The sequence below is a fragment of the Malus domestica genome, chromosome 11 (assembly GCF_042453785.1).
Source record: "Malus domestica chromosome 11, GDT2T_hap1".
NCBI classification, from domain to species: domain Eukaryota; kingdom Viridiplantae; phylum Streptophyta; class Magnoliopsida; order Rosales; family Rosaceae; genus Malus; species Malus domestica.
This window is the reverse complement of record NC_091671.1, coordinates 16325509-16339128: the sequence shown is the minus strand read 5'-3', so window position 1 is coordinate 16339128 and position 13620 is coordinate 16325509.

The following is a 13620-nucleotide window of genomic DNA, read 5'->3' as shown; positions in this document are numbered from 1 at the left end:
AGTTTTAGGACCATCCATACCCTTGTTCTTGAAGCATAGTAAAGCATGACTTAAAATGAACTTTTTTTTTCTTTTTTTTTTATCAATGTATTGCAGAAAGCAAGTGTGGGGGAAATGATTCTTGTGTGTGTGTGTGTGTGCCAAAGTCCTTAATAAGGTACGGATAGAAAAAAAAAATAGTGAAAAGAAAAAAATTTGTTAAAAAAGGGTCCAAAACATTGAATTCGGCCCTAAGTGTTGCTTGAATCTTCCCTTTGTGTTTAAAAGTTAATTTCTGCATTATTAAGTGAATTCCAAGTGTCTATTTCATTACTTTGCTTACTATCGCTTTAAGAACGTTTGCTATCCATATCCTTTCTCTATTAGCCATTACCCCCAAGCCCCGTTACAATCCTTGACTTCAATCTTGAGTGTTGTGTGTTTCAATTTGTGGAGTTTGAAATTGGTATGAGCATATGGTGTCACTGGTTCTCGCATCTAAATAGTAGCATTCCATTCATAAGATCATATCTAAACATGCTTATTAACTCCAGAAATTGCTTTCTTTGTTATAACATATGTGAGTACTAGTCTTCCATGTTTACATCAATCTGCTCACATATAACTAGTGTAGGGTGTGTAGTCAAAAATTGTGTATGAAAATAGAGAGTATCTTGTAAGGAATTGAGCAAATTCTCTAAGGCATGTTACTACATTCAAAATATCGTTTTAATTGGTTAATTGCGAACTAGTAAGTGGTGACTGTAATTAGTATGTGCTCAAGTGTGAAGATGACTAAAAGCTATGGGAATGATGATTTTTAACATGTCATGTGCATTGGAAATTCCTGAGGCAAGTGTTCGAAGGTTAAGTTGTGTTCTGTTTGTTTTGATTCGTTTGTTTCTTTTGTTTTGCTCGAGGACTAGCAAAAGCTAAGTGCGGGGGAATTTGATAGGAACATATTTATGCGACTGAGTTAGCTTGTTCTCATGCATTTATGTTGTTATGCCTTAGTAGTTTTAGTGTTTAAAGTCATTTTTGTGCAATTTCAAGTTCTAAGGACAAAGTATGCAAAAATGTGCATTTTGGAGCCTTTTGGTGCAATTTTGGCCTTGGAATAAATATCACATGCTTGGAACTAAAGGAATGGACGAAATTGAAGACCTAAAGATGAGGATTCCTACTTGAAGTAGGAAAGTTAAGCCAAGGTTTCCTATTTTGGTTTGATCTTTCCTAAATCCTAAATGTCCCTAAGTTCCAGCAACATTGAAGGTTTCCTATGCATTTTAGGACACAAATTAAGGGTTCCTTGTACCATAACAAACCTTTGTCGTGCACTCCATCCATGTTTAATTCTTGCATCAATCATCACTTCACTTTCACCTTTGAATCATTTCAACACCACTCCATTTTACCCATGCTTTGCATCATTACTTCACTTTCACCTTTGAATCATTTCAACACCACTCCATTTTACCCATGCTTTGCCTTGCACTTCCTCTATAAAAGGAAGTGTGTGTAACATAAATGGATTCATACTTGGTGAGATCATTCACTCCCATTTTCAACACAACCTTCATCCAAACACATCCATTCATCTTCACATCCATTCCTCCATACAAACAAACCTTCAAACACTCACCAACACCTTGTGTTGTAGAAAAGAAAGGGAATGAAAGTGCTTGGACGTGCTTGCTGACCAACTTGGATCGTTGAAGTGTTTAGGTGTTTTCTTTCTTTTGTTTCTAATGTTTAAATTCATTTCCTATCGTTTTGCTGTAAATATGAGTGGCTAAACTCCTCATGGCTAGGGGTGATTTCAAAGCCATGATTATGTGTGCAATATAATTTGATAAATTCCAGTTATGAACTCTTGAATTGTGAATGCAATTGGCTTAACTATTTGATTGATAACTTATTTGTATTTGTTAATTAAGGGTCGACACTTAATTGACATGCATAAATCCGTTGCTAGAATATAAAGAAGTTTCACATAATCGTTACAAACTTATATTCACATGTAGTGAAGGTCGCTTATAAACGATCGCGTTAAGTTCAATTCCTAGCATGAGTGACATGATGTCATAGTTGCAAGTGCTTTGTCAATGCTTATGATTTTCATTAAACGTAATGATCTTTGATTGTATCTCTATTATGATGTCATGTAAGGAACTTTAGAAGAATGTTTTGGGTTGTCGAATGATGTCATCCAATCCAATAAAACAAGGAAAATCTAAGAGTTAACTAGTGATGTCACGATTAATTTGGAGCATTGTCGTTCATAATTGAATGAAGTAGTAACTGGAAATCGAGTTGTTTACATACATATCATATGTGGAGAAAAAGGCTCTAGCTATCCCATCCATCATCTTATTTCTCACATTTGTTTTACAATCTGTCTAGTTTTTCATACTTGTTTGTTTGTTTCAACTTCATCCAAATCAAAACCCCCCTTTTAGTTTCTTGTTTCAAAGTGTTTCAAATCTGTTTTAGTTTGTGTTTTTAAGTGTTTTGATTCAATTAAAAGTCAATTTTCGTCCAAAGTCATTCCTAGTGTCTAGTTTAAGTTTATTTGGTTGTTTTAAGCTGTTTTGAGTATTTTAAGTTTGTTTTGAGTCTTGTGAGTCTTGTGAGTCTTGTTAAGTGTTTTTAAGTTTAGTTTTATGTTTTTGAGTCAGTTTAGAGGTTATTAGCAAGCCCTCCTAATCCCCGGTCCAGAACGATCCCTATTTATACTTGTACTACAATTGTCAAAAGATGGTTAAATTTATGTGTTAAGATAATTTTCGCATCAGCAGTCCAATAAGATAGGTATTAGTTATACAGTACCAGAAGAGGTCCTACAGATATTATATTTTGTCAGAACCGCCGAATCCTCAAATGCCACCAACAGCAAGTCTACCTAAAACCTGGAGGGGCGCAAAACAGAAAGTGTGAGTGGGCAAAAACAAAGCTTTTCAAAATCATTTCATTTATCAAATGCTCTAACCCATCGCCATAAAACATGTATAATTTTCCTAGAAATGGAATATAAATATATACATACATACATATATATATATATATATATATCAATTCAAATCATGCTTCACATATCCATAATCATAAATATGTCATGCCAAGATATAAATAGAATAAGTAACTCAGGTGAAAATAAATTCATGGAAAATAACACATTAGCCGGAACCTCTGCAGAAGTCTGTATGGCTGAATTCATAGCTCATTAGTCAATCTAGCCGGAGTCACTGCAAATGACCTATACGACACTACACTGCACACGAGTCGGAACAACTGAAAAGTTCTGGACGACAAGACTGGGTGTAATATAATTATGCTCAATGCTACGCACTCATGATAGCTATGCGATAAATCGCTAGTCACTTATGAGTCGGAACCACTTATGATGGTCGATACGACAAGACTATGCACCTAAATTAGATCCAATGTGAGCATATGGTGCAGGAGGTGACATCATAAATAGGCATGTACTATATCTCTGGTTAAATCACAATCACCCGGGGTGCAGGTTTATGAGCTCTATGCTTCTCAAATAATCACAACCGTTATTCACATTCACAATTTATAAACTCACCTGGGCTTACCTGAGCGTCCACAGCACCACAATTATATATATACATCATATACTAATTTATATTCTGAATATAAATTTATATGCATGGCATCTCAAAGCATACTTCCGTTTAAACTCATTTTATGGGAAAATATCGAGTATATAAATATATATTGAAAACCAAAAAAGCCACTCACTAGTATGTCGAAGGGTCGTAGCCCCCAAGCTGCCCTTGACTGCGCTCGTCCTCGGGATAAGTCTCCCTTATATGCGAAACAACTATAAAAACGTTAATTTAAAGCACATAACTCATACTAGCTAATAACTTCTCATACAATGCTCAAATGAGGTATATAAATATATCATCAAGACCTATACAACTCCACGAACATGCTCAAATTTTTAACATAATTTTTGGAGCCCTCACGTGCCTTCACGCGACGGCAAGGGCACGGCTCTACGCACGGCCACGCTCAGGGACCCTAACGGAATCCCCTAACCCCGTTAGGAATATTCCGTTAAAAAGTAACAGAAACCGTTAAAACTAACCAACACCGTTAGGAATATTCCGTCCAAGTTGACAAAATATTCTGTCATCCCTTACCTTCGAACTCTGGCGACTGTCACCGTCGCCGGAAATTGGAAAAAACTTTAAAACCTTGTAACTTCTTCATTTTTCAACCAAATTTCACGAATTATATTCCAAAATGAAGCTTAAGACAAGTAGAATCCTTACCAGTTTTAGGACCTAAAACTCACGAGATCTTGCCGGAAAAATCCACGATAATCCGGCCAAACCTAAAACTCGCCAATCTCACGTTCCCGACGTCCAATTTACTTGGTTTTTCTTCTCCGAGCTTCGTAAGGATGTTTTAAAACTTCCTACAACCTTCAAATCACCTGATACATCCATAATTACGACCACATGAACAGTGCATCAAAACTAAGATTATGAGTTCTCGGGTTTCCGAGGGTTTCACTTACCAAAAATGGTATGGATAAGCTCCTGGACTTGCAAGGAATACAAAGATCACTTCCCTAGCTTCGATCCGTGACTAGAAGTGAAGGTTTGAAGGTTGTCCGTACATGTTGTACGGAAATGGAAGAAGATCCGAGAGATGGAGGAGAGAGAAAGGTCAATGGGAGGTGTGTGTGTGTGTGTGGTCCAATTTTGGGTCATTAATCACCACAAAAAATTACTAACTTTAAGTTCCAAAAACTTAGGAACTAACCAATTTAGTTTAAACCCAAACTTAAACCACAACACCACATAACAAACTCAATGTTCAAGGGCAATTTAGACATTTCACACCATCGAAACTAAATATGTGGGGATATTTAGTTTTGTAATAGCATTTTGATAGCATTTTGATAATTTTGTAATACCATATTTCAATTTATTTTCTATATATGGTTGTGGTTCCTCTCTCTCATGTCATTCCCCCTTTATTTGCAAGTTAAGTACTTAAACAATATATTATTATTGTTGTTTTTGTTTTATTTTTTTTTACCATCATTTTATGATTTATGTATAAAAAATCACAATTTTTAAGAATATTAATTAAAAATAATTAATATTTTTAAAATATTAATTGAGAAAAGTCACTATTTTATAAAAATTTATATTTATTGAGAAACAATCACTGATTCTAAAATAGTTATTGAGAAGCAATCATGCATATGCATTCTGGTACATGTTCGATTTCTACTAATCTTTTTATGTTAATAGCTAACAATTTAACTTACTAACGTTATTGTTTATCCAGAGAAATAGTTATTAAAAAACAATCACTATTTTTAAAATATTTATTGAAATATAGGTACTAATTCTAGAATAGTTATTGAGAAGCAATAGCATTTTAAAAATATTTATCGATGAGAAAGAGGAGAGAGAGAGATAGAGAGAGAGAGTGTGTTGATGTGAAAGATGAGAGAAAGAGCGAGAAAGTTGGGTGAAGGAGGAGAGAGGAAGAAATCAGTTGGGAAAAACAAACAAAAACAAAAGAAAAATGGCAGCCCACATGAAAGAGAGAGAGGGAGACAAAACTGACATACCATGTGAAAGAGGCCCGCACATGTGTGCGGTGTGCGGTGTGCGGTGTGCGGTGTGTAACATTTGTTCTTTTTGTTATAATCATTAAATAAAATTGTTTGAATACTTATAGTTTAAAATTAAATTTTGAAATTTTTTTTTGTTAATTTTCTTTAAAATTATACATAATCTAACTACGTAAAACAATATGACTCTTATAATTATTAAACTCACAGTAAGTCAATAACAGTGTAATAGTATTCATGCTGCCTGAAACTACTCAAATTACTGTTAAAGACCTAAGTGACGCAATATAAGAGATAGCTATTAAATTACTTTTTTCTTTGCCCATAAAAATGGAATTACATTACTAATCACTGATGGTAGAAAATTAATTTTCTAACAATATATATGGCTGGAAATTTACGTGAGATTTCTTATTGACTTAAACTTAATTAATAAAATGATGAAGCATCACGAAATGCCAAAAATATCCCCACTTAATAATGTAAAATTCCACCTCAACAATGATTCCAACCATTGGATGAAAACACCCACACTTTAAATTAATTTCACCCATTAGATTAAGCATCCCACAATTACTACTCCAGATAATAAAAATAATAATAATAAAAAAAAGAGAGAATTGATCCACAACTACTCCAGATAGAATCAAAGCACTCCAGATCAGCAGTTGCACAAACATTTAGGTGCGCAAAGCGCCCGTGATTGAATGCCTACATGATTTAGTTAGTTTTGTTAATTTTGTTAACATTTGATTTCTAGGATTTGCTACTGCCCGCATGAGGTAATAATACTATGTGCTTGTACTTTCTACCTATTGGGTTTGTTTCGATGAATTCTATTTATGGACCCAAAAAAACACATTAGGGTGCGTTTGTTGCACCGGATTAACTTCAAGGACTAAGCTAGATTAGCTTGATATGGACAAAGTAGTATAAGGATAATGAAGCGTTTGGTATAGTACTGGACTAAATCAAGTATTAAATTACTTTTGGGGTACAAATACTTTTTTGTTATTTTTCGGTTTATCTTACCAATATTTTATTGTTATTAACATTACACCTTTTTTTGGGGCTTTTATCACAAGTGGTCCTTGAAATTGACCATCACCATCAAGATGGTCCTTAAAATTAAAAATCAATCAATTTAGTCCTTAAAAATAGGTGTTGCAAATCAATTTAGTCATTCCGTCACAATTTTGTTTAAAATTTCATTAAGTGCTGATGTGGCACAAAAATGGGCCCCTCAAGATTTACGGGTTTTTATAACAAATGGTCCTTGATATTGGCCCACACTATTAAGATGGTCCCTGAAATTGACCCACACTATCAATATGGTCTCAGAAATTGAAAATCAATCAATGCAATCCTTGAAAATAGGTATCGCAAATCAATATGATCATTCCGCCACAATTTTGTAAAAAAAAATTGTTATGTGCTGATCTGTGTTTAATAATTAATTAAAAAAGTTGTCTAAATACCTTTTTACACAATGAATTTTTTTTTCTTATATTAGGGTCTACTTCGAAGAGAGCTCTCTTTCATAAATTCTCAAAAGCACAAGACTTAACCAATGTCTAAGAGGGGGTGTGGAAATAGTTTTCAACCAACAATGGACGCACCTCGATTATAACCTCATTATCTAAAGGCAGACCTCGTTGCATCACTAGGCCACCAGAGAAGCGTCGAACAAGCTCTCCAAGATTAAGGTTGTGAGGATGTTGATCGCCTAAATGTTAAGGGTGATGTCCCATAAGTCGTTGCCAATGGGCCAAGCCGTCACCAAAGGTGATCTTGATCCAGGTTCTATTCGGTGAAGGGTGTTGAAGTGTGTAAAAATTGGTGTATTGTGATTTTTTTTTTATAGAGAATAGAGAGTGAAGGAGGTATAGAAATGTGAACTGGGATCAGAGGTGATTGCAGGATTGGGATTTTAGGTTGACAATTTTTTTTATTAACTATTAAATTGTTAAGCCTATTTGTAATTTTTTTTTAATTTGTTTAGACTTGTGTGACCCATTTATGTCACATCAGCACATAACATAATTTTTTACAGAATTATGATGGAATGGCTACATTGATTTGAGACACTTACTTGAGGGACTAATTGATCAATTTCAGTTTCAGGAACCATTTTGATGTCGCGGATTAATTTTAATGACCATTTTGATATCATGTGTCAATTTCAAGAACCATTTGTGAGGAAAAAAAAACTTATGGAGCCCATTTATGTGTCACAACAGCACTTAACAATTTTTTTAACAGAATTTGCTTCAGAAGAACCATATTGATTTGCGACACCTATTTTTAGGGACTACATTGATTGATTTTTAATTTCATGGACCATCTTGATGGTGAGAGTCAATTTCAATGACTATTTGTGATAAAAGTAAAACCCCTTTTTTTTTTCTTTTTTTTTTTTACTCTCTTTCATTTCTCACTTTTCTTTCTTGCTTTCTATTCTTCGCACCCCACTGAATTCAAACAACAACAACAACAAAACATTTTCCCACTAAGTGGGGTCGGCTATATGAATCCTAGAACGCCATTGCGCTCGGTTTTGTGTCATGTCCTCCGTTAGATCCAAGTACTCAAGTCTTTTCCTAGGGTCTCTTCCAAAGTTTTCCTAGGTCTTCCTCTACCCCTTCGGCCCTGAACCTCTGTCCCGTAGTCACATTTTCGAATCGGAGCGTCAGTAGGCCTTCTTTGCACATGTCCAAACCACCAGAACCGATTTTCTCTCATATTTCCTTCAATTTTGGCTACTCCTACTTTACCTCGGATATCCTCAGTCCCAATCTTATCCTTTCTCGTGTGCCCATACATCCCACGAAGCATCCTCATATCCGCTACACCTATTTTGTGTACGTGTTGATGCTTCACCGCCCAACATTCTGTGCTATACAACATCGCGGCCTTATTGCCGTCCTATAAAATTTTCCCTTGAGCTTCAGTGGCCTACGACGGTCACACAACACGCCGGATGCACTCTTACACTTCATCCATCCAGCTTGTATTCTATGGTTGAGATCTCCATCTAAGTCTCCGTTCTCTTGCAAGATAGATCCTAGGTAGCGAAAACGGTCACTTTTTGTGATCTTCGCTAGATTGCTCCGGTCATTAGTGTGGATAAGTATATAAATGGATAGAGATAGGAAAGCAAACACAAAATGTACGTGGTTCACCCAGATTGGCTACGTCCACGGAATATAGGAGTTCTCATTAATTGTGAAGGGTTTACACAAGTACATAGGTTCAAGCTCTCCTTTAGTGAGTACAAGTGAATGATTTAGTACAAATGACATTAGGAAATATTGTGGGAGAATGATCTCGTAACCACGAAACTTCTAAGTACCGGAGTGTGGTATCGTCTTGACTTGCCTTATCTGTCTCATAGGTAGATGTGACATCTTCTCTGGAAGTACTCTTCCTCCATCCAGGGGTGGTATCTGTAACTGGTGGAGATGCACAAGGTAATGTATCAATTTCACTAGAAGCTTACTTGTAGTTTCAGGCTTGGTCAAACGCGATACAAACCATGTAGTAGGAGTCCCCCAAGTCGCCGAGCTAGGGGATCAGCTGAAAGAGGTGACAGACAAGGTAAGCAATCAGAGCTGTGGCTGATTGTTCACATTCTCCCTATCTTGCAGGCAGCATGAAGGATAAAGAGAAGAAAAATGAGAAGAGATGATATGGGATACTTTTGCTTTTGAAGAAGTAACTTTCCACAGACTTATTCTTGAACTGGGCTGGAGGGTTTTCTGGTTTCCTCCAGAGTATAAGGCCGACTGAAGAATTTGAGGGTCAAAACAAGTCCATCAAATCTAGAGTACGTTCGACCCTGCTGATATGGGATACTTTTGCTTTTGACAGGGTAGTGGATGTATCGGCACGTGTGCTGTTACACTTGTCTCCACATGCTTCCTTGTATCCTTCTCACTTGCCCTATCTGTTCCTCAGGCAGATGCGGTATCTTCCCTGGAAGCATAAGATGTTGAAGATGAGTACTCGAGAGCAATGCCAGGTAAGTAATCAGGTAAGGGGTTCCAGGCAGTCAGTTCCTGGCTGGAAGCTTGATTCCAAGTGCTGACTGATTGCTCTCTTTCTCCTTGTCTTGCAGGTAAGAACAAGGCCAAAGGAAAAGACAGGGAAAAAGCATGATATGGGATACTCTTGCTTTTAACCCTGATGATATGAGATATTCTTGCTCTAATATAGCTTGTTTACAGAGGTGTTATCGGGGGGAAAGAAAGCTGAATATTTCGAAAGGCTTCGTTGGGAGTGCACTCTCAGATAAGAGGAAGGGTTGAGCATTTTTGCAGGTCTGCCTGTCCGTTGAGGATGGAGGTCGACATATATAGGAGTCTCCCTAACATCAAGTAATAATGCTATTCCTTTACCCTGCTTGATCATAGCACGGAAGTGGGAGCTGCCAGCTTCACATGTTTAAACTCTGTCAGAGCACTTTGAAAAAGTGGTCTGTGGTATCTGGAAAGCTGATGTTGCGTGTGAAGATTACAGACAAGCTTTATCCAAGGAGATCCAGCTCTTGAAGTTAGGAAAGTGGTGCCTCTTCAGTTTTTGAACAAGCAATCCTGTCGGGGATCTGGCTCTCGAGATTCGGAGAATGATGCCTCTTCGATTTTTGAGAAAGCAATCTTGTTAGGGGTCTGGCTCTCTAGATTCGGAGAGCGGTGTCTCTTCGATTTTTGAGAAAGTAATCATGTTGGGAGTCTGGCTCTCGAGATTCGGAAGGCGGTGCCTCTTCGATTTTGGAGCAAGCAATCTTGTTGGGAGTGTTTTCTCGAATGTGAGTAAAGGTTGGGCATGTTTGCTAGTCTACCTTGCCACGAAGCACAGAGGTTGACACACAGGGACTTTCCAATTATCCAGCAGTGGTACTGTTCCTTTACCCTCTCTTCGATTTTTGAGAAAGTAATCATGTTGAGAGTTTGGCTCTCGAGATTCGGAGGGCGGTGCCTCTTCGATTTTGGAGCAAGCAATCTTGTTGGGAGTGTTTTCTCGAATGTGAGTAAAGGTAGGGATGTTTGCTAGTCTACCTTGCCACGAAGCACAGAGGTTGACACACCGGGACTTTCCAATTATCCAGCAGTGGTACTGTTCCTTTACCCTTGTGGGTAATAATATGGTAGCTAGACCTTCAAAATTTATGTGTTTAAACTTTGTTAGTGTTGTTTTTTTGCTATTCTTTTACCCTTCTTGGTCAGAGCGATGTAGTGGGAGCTGCAAGCTTCACGTGTCTTAACTTTGTCAGAGAACTTTGGCAAAGTTATCTGTGGTACTCATGAGCTACTGTTGCGTGTGGGAAGTGGGTGATTGAACAATACGATTCATGTGCTTTCTACTTCGCCAGAAATCTTCGACAGAATGCCCATAATTTTCGCAAAGCTGAGTGTGCGTGTGACAGGTGCTGACAAGGCTGGAAAAGTAGGTGCCTCTTCGATTTCTGAGATCGACCCTCATGGTCTCTGAGCAGCCCAGCTTTTGAGAAAGCAAGCCTCTTCGATTTCTGAGATCGGCCTTCGTGGTCTTTGAGCAGCCCAGCTTTTGAGAAAGCAAACGCCTCTTCGATTTCTGAGATTGACCCTCGTGGTCTCTGAGCAGCCCAGCTTTTGAGAAAGCAAACGCCTCTTCGATTTCTGAGCAGGCGCCTCTTCGATTTCTGAAGCTTCGTCGAGTGCAGATTTTTATAGGGGCTGACATTAAGTTCCAAAGCACACTTGAATATCCACCAGTAGAAGCTCCATTCTTGCACTTCTAAGATCTTGATTTGTCCGACCTCTTCTCTCTTCAACACCTTTGAAAATGTCTGGCCCCTCCGACCGTCGTTTTGACTTGAACCTTGTTGAAGAGGCAGCCCCGCCTTCTCCAGACAACATATGGCGCCCATCCTTCGTCTCCCATACTGGTCCTCTTACCGTTGGGGATTTCGTGATGAAGAATGATATGACCGCTGCGGTAGTGGCCAGGAACCTTCTCACTCCCAAAGATAACAGACTACTTTCCAAACGGTCTGATGAGTTGGCTGTTAAGGATTCTCTGGCTCTCAGTGTTCAGTGTGCAAGTTCTGTGTCTAATATGGCCCAACGCCTATTTGCTCGAACCCGCCAAGTTGAATCATTGGCGGCTGAAGTGATGAGTCTCAAAAAGGAGATTAAAGGGCTCAAGCATGAGAATAAACAGTTGCACCGGCTCGCACATGACTATGCTACAAACATGAAGAGGAAGCTTGACCAAATGAAGGAATCTGATGGTCAGGTTTTACTTGATCATCAGAGATTTGTGGGTTTGTTCCAAAGGCATTTATTGCATTCGTCTTCTGGGGCTGTACCGCGTAATGAAGCTCCAAATGATCAACCTCTGATGCCTCCTCCTTCTAGGGTTCTGTCCAGTACTTAGGCTCCGAATGATCCCCCTCCGGTGCCTTCTCTTTCTGGGGCTCTACCGACTGCTGAGACTTCTCCTAAGCAACCTTTGTGAAGGCTCCCTCTTGTTTGTTTATTTTGACTCAAGTATATGTACATATTTGTAACTTATCGGGGATATCAATAAATAAGCTTTCCTTCATTTCAACGTATTGTCTTAAATACACCAAAGCCTTCTTCACTAAGTTCTTTGAATTTTCTTTTGTTGAAGCTTGTATGTTGAAGCTTTGTGAGTGGAGCATGTAGGTTGAGGTAGTGTTCCCTTAATTTCCTGAGTGAGGAAAACTTCTCGGTTGGAGACTTGGAAAATCCAAGTCACTGAGTGGGATCGGCTATATGAATCTTAGAACGCCATTGTGTTCTGTCATGTGTCATGTCCTCCGTTAGATCCAAGTACTCTAAGTCTTTTCTTAGGGTCTCTTCCAAAGTTTTCCTAGGTCTTCCTCTACCCCTTCGGCCCTGAACCTCTGTCCCATAGTCGCATCTTCTAATCGGAGCGTCAGTAGGCCTTCTTTGCACATGTCCAAACCACCGTAACCGATTTTCTCTCATCTTTCCTTCAATTTCGACTACTCCTACTTTACCCTGGATATCCTCATTCCTAATCCTATCCTTTCTCGTGTGCCCACACATCCAACGAAGCATCTTCATCTCCGCTACACCCATTTTGTGTACGTGTTGATGCTTCACCGCCCAACATTCTGTGCCATACAGCATCGCCGGCCTTATTGTCGTCCTATAAAATTTTCCCTTGAGCTTCAGTGGCATACGGCGGTCACACAACACGCCGGATGCACTCTTCCACTTCATCCATCCAGCTTGTATTCTATGGTTGAGATCTCCATCTAATTCTCCGTTCTTTTGCAAGATAGATCCTAGGTAACGAAAACGGTCGCTCTTTGGTATTTCTTGATCTCCGATCCTCACACCTAACTCGTTTTGGCCTCCATTTGCACTGAACTTGCACTCCATATATTCTGTCTTTGATCGGCTTAGGCGAAGACCTTTAGATTCTAACACTTCTCTCCAAAGGTTAAGCTTTGCATTTACCCCTTCCTGAGTTTCATCTATCAACACTATATCGTCTGCGAAAAGCATACACCAAGGAATATCATCTTGAATATGTCCTGTTAACTCATCCATTACCAACGCAAAAAGGTAAGGACTTAAGGATGAACCTTGATGTAATCCTACAGTTATGGGAAAGCTTTCGGTTTGTCCTTCATGAGTTCTTACGGCAGTCTTTGCTCCTTCATACATATCCTGTATAGCTTGGATATATGCTACTCGTACTCCTTTCTTCTCTAAAATCCTCCAAAGAATGTCTCTTGGGACCCTATCATACGCTTTTTCCAAATCTATAAAGACCATGTGTAAATCCTTTTTCCCATCTCTATATCTTTCCATCAATCTTCGTAAGAGATAGATTGCCTCCATGGTTGAGCGTCCTGGCATGAACCCGAATTGGTTGTCCGAAACCCGTGTCTCTTGCCTCAATCTATGCTCAATGACTCTCTCCCAGAGCTTCATTGTATGACTCATTAGCTTAATACCCCTATAGTTCATGCA